Source organism: Tupaia chinensis, unplaced genomic scaffold, assembly GCF_000334495.1.
Source record: "Tupaia chinensis unplaced genomic scaffold, TupChi_1.0 Scaffold143624_1, whole genome shotgun sequence".
Taxonomy (NCBI): domain Eukaryota; kingdom Metazoa; phylum Chordata; class Mammalia; order Scandentia; family Tupaiidae; genus Tupaia; species Tupaia belangeri.
Genome location: NW_006203472.1, coordinates 1,172,639 through 1,178,415, shown reverse-complemented (window position 1 = coordinate 1,178,415; position 5,777 = coordinate 1,172,639). Strand labels below are relative to the sequence as shown.

Genomic DNA, 5,777 nt, shown 5'->3' with positions numbered 1-5,777 from the left:
GATTTCCCTCTTTCTGTCCCTATGTCTCTCTCTGTCTGTCTGGTGAGCGCACGCACCCTATAGCGAAAACCGCTCCAAAAAAAAAAAAGAAAAAAAAAAAAAAAAAAGTTGAATCAAATAGGTTAATTATTTTTGAGGGGAGTGGGGTTTTTATATAAACAGTTATATTAAACAGAAGGGTTTGGGGCTAATTAGTTAAGACAGTAGCAGGTATAAGATGTCTCAGATGTGGTTTTCTATATGGCTAACACAAACTATTTTCTCATGAGAAGAACAAACAGGTTTACAGAAACAGCCAGCCATGGGACCAGCATTTGGTGTAATGTCTGTCGCTGGACTCCCATGTAGTCGACCACGGTTTGAGTCCTGGACCCAGTGGCTTCAACTCATGCCAGGCGCATGTGCATGTGCACCCAAGATCCTGAGAGAAGAATGGAGGAGAAGGGATTGCGGTGTAGCCATTCCCCCTGGGGGGTGATTTCTCGCTTTCTGTCTGTCTCTTTCTGTCGAGTGCACAGGCCCTGTAGCAAAACCCTCTCAAAAGAAAAAAGAAAAAACAGACAGCCTTATTAGGATAAGAGAACAAAATGGACAAACAGGTGTTCATGTGTAAGATCTAATATGCGGCCTTCTACAAAAGCAAGTTTCACCAGAAAAATCGGTAAAGAAGCAGAAGACTGGTGAAACTCCCAGAGCTCCGTCGTCCTCCAAACAGAGCAGCAGCAGAGATGGTGGCATGTCTCAGGTTGGGAAGAGGCGATATGGCAGTGCTCGGGACATTAGCCTTCCTATTAGGGAATATTGGATGAATCCAGAAGGTGGGTCCATGAAGAAACCAGGAAGAAAGGGTAATTCTTTAAATCCAGAGCCACGGAGCCAGCCGGAGGAACTGACTTCTGACACTGATGATGCAGTAAGAAAACTGGAACAGCCGGGTCCTATAGAACCTGCACTGTTCTAGCTGTTTTAATCTGGCTTTTTGCGTTGGCTTTTATTTTCTAAACGTTGTTTTCAAAGCTATTGTTTATTTGGAGTGCAGAGCAACTTGTAAGATGAATACTGTGGACTGAAGTCTGACTACTTTTCCTATTTTTCCACAATCTTTTCAAAAGGGGACTGGGGAAATCATGCCACAAACATTAACAGGACTATAAAAAGAAATGTTTGTGGGCATGACATAATTAATTACTAATTATGTCGACGGAAAAAATAACCAACTGTAAAATTAATACTTAATAATTAATGCAGTAATTACTAATTATGTCGACGGGAAAAATAACCAACTGTAAAATTAATAATTAATCATTAATGCGGTTTATTTCCAAGCCAACTGTGAGTGACCTAGGCCCGGAGAAGAAGCATACATGCCTTTTCTCGGGGTGATCCTGCACAGAGGTTCCTTTTATTTGCTTTTGAGATTGACACACAACATTTAGTGAAAAGATTTTCCATTGGTCTGGCCCAAAAAGGCGGGACATGTAGAAGTGGGGGCTTGTAGGTTATAGGTGGGCTCCACAATTCCTAGGTGGTGATTGGAAGGGAAGATCCCTGTCTTAGTTAAAGAAAGGCTTAATCTGCATCTCAAGGAAAAGGGAAGTTCTGTGTCTTAGAGATAAGCACAAGAATATACTAATCGGTTGAAATGTACATCTCAAAGATACTATGCCAGGGACAGGAGGTAGGAAGAATCCTGTTAATAGAAGATAAATGGTCTGTTCATGTTTGTGGCATGACTTCCCCAGTCCCCTTTTGAAAAGATTTTGGAAAAATAGGAAAAGTAGTCAGACTTCTGTCCACAATTATTAATTTTACAGGTGGTTATTTTTACCGTCGACAATACTTTTTTTTAATGTGGCCAGTAATGGCCAGTCTGATGAGATCTTGGATGGGAACGAAAAGCCAAGTGTTAATGGGGCAGCCCCACGGCCTAGGGGTTAAGGGAGTGGCACCCTAAATGGCCAACCATGCTGTTTGAGTCCTGGACCCACCTGCTTGAAAAACACACAAGGCACATGTGCACACAGAACCCAAATCCTCACAGGATGGAGAAAAGAAGGAGAGATTGTGGCATGACCACACGCCACAGAGGGCTGCTTTCCTCTCCCTCTCGGTCTCCTTCGCCCAGCCCAGCGTGCCTCTAGCAAAATTATACAAAGAAAGAAAGAAAAAAAAACAAAGCCAAGGCCATCGTTGGAATAAAGTATCAAAAACCATGGCTGCATCGCGGTAGGGCTTTCACGCCAGGCAGAATGCAGGAGTGGTGAGCCAGGTATCCTGCAGAAGAAATCTCTAAGCAGTAAAGTACTCAAGATGCTGGGTGGTTACTTTTGACCACTTACTGTGAGATTCAGGGACAAAGGAATGACTTAAAGACAGAATTTGTAATTAAAAGGGAAGCTTAGCACAAATATTTGGGACATTTGCAATCTGGCCATGTAAGGATCAAAAGAGTGCAAGGGTATAATCAAATAACCTTCTGCTAAAGAGATGGCCTGGCTAGCTGGGAGCTGAGGCGTCTGTAGTCAGACAATGAAAGGACAGCCTGGAGGAGACCTTGAGGCTGTCCCTCCCATCACACACCCAGAGCCTAGGAGGGCAGAGTGAGTTCAGAAGACAGAACCTGGATGGCCTTGTTGGCTTGAGCGTGCTCCTTGCATGTCTGCTCCCTGCATTCCCCCACACACTTTGCTGCCCCAACTGTGGTTCAAAGAGGCCCGCATGCAGCTCATGCCACTGCTCCATAGAGGCAACTCGTAAGCCTCAGCGCTACCCCTGTGCAGGCATGCAGGACGCAAGAGCTCGGGAGCCATGGCATCCTCTGCCTGGGTTTCAAAGGTCATATCAGAAAGTCTTCAGGACCAGGCAGAATTTAATGCAGGAGCAGAGCCACCAGAGTCCCCACGAGGACAACACCTGGTGGAACCACGGGGTGGGATGCACCAACAACAGGCAGTGCCTCCCTGGAAAACCAGGCGTCAGAGCATGGCAACTCCACCCCCTGAGAGTGGCCACAGGAGCAGGACCTGGCAAAGCCCTAGGGGCGGGACTTCCTGAACCTTTAGGGGACCAACCCCTACACCAGTGTACCCGGGAAGTGAGACATGGAATCGAAAGAGCGTATTTTCTAGCCTTACGTTCTTTTAAGTTTATTTACATCGACGGAGAGAGCTACGGAGAGAGCTACGCATGGGGGCCTTACCCCATCGCTGTCTTCCCCACAGCCTCCTGGGCAGCCTGGAGCACAGGCACGTAGGCACAACCAGCCCCTTCAGCTCAGTCTAGAATCTGGAGCCAGGACTCCGTGCAGCTCCAGGGCTCTACTGCCCACACCACCAAGGCTGCGCATCTGGCCTTCAGCCTTCTTTTTTTTTTTTCCAGAGGGTGCATGCACATACACACAAGAGAGAGAGAACCCCCCAGTGGGGTCTGGTCACACCACACTCTTTTCTCCTCCACGTCCCCATCCCATCAGGACCCTGGGCACATGCACATGCGCCTTGAGTGTTCTTCGAGCCACTGGGACAGGGCTTGAACCCTGGCCAGAGGTGTGGGACCTGGCTTCTGCAAAGCACTTACAACTGCACTAGGGAGTCAGCACTCACTCCCTGCTTAAGGTTTAAGGTGTGCCCTGCTGGGTTTCAGACTGGCTTTAGCCCAGTTAGCACTTCCTGTTACAGGTGGATATTACGAGCAGGGAGTTCCAATACGCCAACAGAGGGGACATCTGATACATCACTCACTGTTACCGGGGAACACAGCTAGACCCACTGGCACCCAGAAAGGAGAGATTATCTCCCCAAGATGCTTGGTCAACATCCTCAGTCCCACCGGGGCAGTAAACTAATGGGGCAGATGGTCCCTGTGTGGCTGCTCACCCCTTCCAAGTCCACACTGGCATGCAGGACTGGGTAAGCAGATTCCTACATGAAGGAGAAGTATGCAAGGGCAGATGGGAGCCTGCGAATTCAAACAGATGTCGGCTACGCTGCAGACACCCGGTTGCTGTGGAGCGCCCCCGCCCATCGCCTACAGCGCTCATCTTAAAGATGGCACCTAGCGGAAGCTCACTAAGCGATCGAAGTTGGTGGTGCGCGTGGAGCGTGGAGAGCACGGGAACATCACATGCAGCCAATCCCTACCCGAGAACTGATTTCCGCACACGTGGACAACATCCCGATTGGCCAGGGGCCCTTTATAAGGTCCTAGAGTTGGGGAGGAAAAAAAGAACTTCTGTATTCAGAGCCTGGGGAAATAAAGTGCTGAAGAGAAGACCATCTCCGGAGTCGTCTGTTGCACGGCAGGTTTCTATCTTAAAGATCTGGATCAAAAGAACTGAAAATTTTACACAAATTAACTCAATTTCCCGATCTGATAATATTTCTTTCCACGTAATTCTCCCTTTGAGAATACGAATGCATACCCTATGCCGTTCCACCATTATACATAAATATATATTTTCTTTTGGAGAGGTTTTTGCTATAGGGCGCATGCGCTCGCCAGAAAGACAGAGAGACAGAAAGATAGAAAGTGAGAAATTACCCCACAGGGGGCATGATTATGCCCAATCCCTTCTCCATTCTCCTCTCAGGACCTTGGGCATGGCATGCACACACACGCCCGGTGTAAGTTTAAGCCACCGGGTCCGGGACTTGAACCACGGTTGACTACATGGCAGTCCAGCGACATAGCCATTACGTCAACTATTGGTCCCCCACCATTATATTTTATAATCAAAAAACCTGTTTAACTTTTCATAGCATGCGGGAGTTTGGTTTTCGTCTCAAATGAGACTTGGACTTTGGAGGTGACGGTAGAACAGCGAAAGCTTAGATCGTTTGAACTGTTGGGATGAAATGATTGTTTTTTATATGTGGTAAGCACGTGAGTTTGGAGGGACCCAGGGGAAATGTCATTGTTTGGATGTGATTTGCCCTAAAGTCATGTTGAAATTTAATTGCCAATGCAATAGTGCTGGGAGGAGGCGTCTAAGGGGAGGCGTTTGGGTCATGAAGGCTCTTCCCTCACAAATAGATTACTATCACTCGAGATCGGGTTAGTTCTTGCAGGTCAGATCCTTTCTCGTGGGAGTGAGTTGTCATGAAGCACTGCCTGTCCTGTTCCGACCCCCTCCACACGCACCACTGCCCCTCCTGCTTCTCCATGTTCGGAAGCAGCGTGAGGCCCTCACCCGACGCGGCCACTCGAGCTTGGGCTTCCCAGCTCCCAGAACTGTGGGCTAACGAAGTTTCTCTTCCTTATAAACTACTCCGTCTCAAGTATTCTTGTAATAGCAACAGAAAATGAACTAGAAAAACATAAAAATCAATGAATACAAAGATCATGTCAGTAGAAAAAAGAGCAAAAATCACAAGACCATTTTGATAAACACAGAAAAGGCACTTGACAAAGGCTTACTTATAAGTAATAAGGGTAATAATTGGGACACTTGGCACCCAGACAAGGGACCTGAGTACGAAGCATCCAGTGAAGAGCACCCGAGGAGGGGACGGCAGAGAATCATCCCGGGAAAGGACAGCAGAGAATCGTCCTGAGAAAGGCCGCAGAGGAGGATGGCAGAGAATTGTCCTGAGAAAGGCCGCAGAGGAGGATGGCAGAGAATCGTCCCGTAAGTAACAAAAGTTGCTTACTTATAAGTAATAAGGGTAATATTGGGACAAGAGCTTAGTCAGCATGAACAAGAGCTTAGTCAGCACAAACAAGAGCTTAGTCAGCACAAACAAGAGCTTAGTCAGCACAAACAAGAGCTTAGTCAGCAC

At 47.4% G+C, this 5,777-nt stretch overlaps 1 long non-coding RNA gene across 2 annotated transcripts in view; it reads left to right on the top strand.

Annotated features, from left to right (window-relative positions):
* LOC114005317 (uncharacterized) overlaps positions 1–5,777 on the top strand; it is a 23,458-nt gene that overhangs the window by 15,357 nt on the left and 2,324 nt on the right. For both annotated transcript variants that reach the window (XR_003547190.1, XR_003547189.1), the window contains exon 2: positions 5,458–5,626. This is a non-coding gene — a long non-coding RNA (uncharacterized LOC114005317). The remainder of the gene's footprint in view (positions 1–5,457; positions 5,627–5,777) is intronic.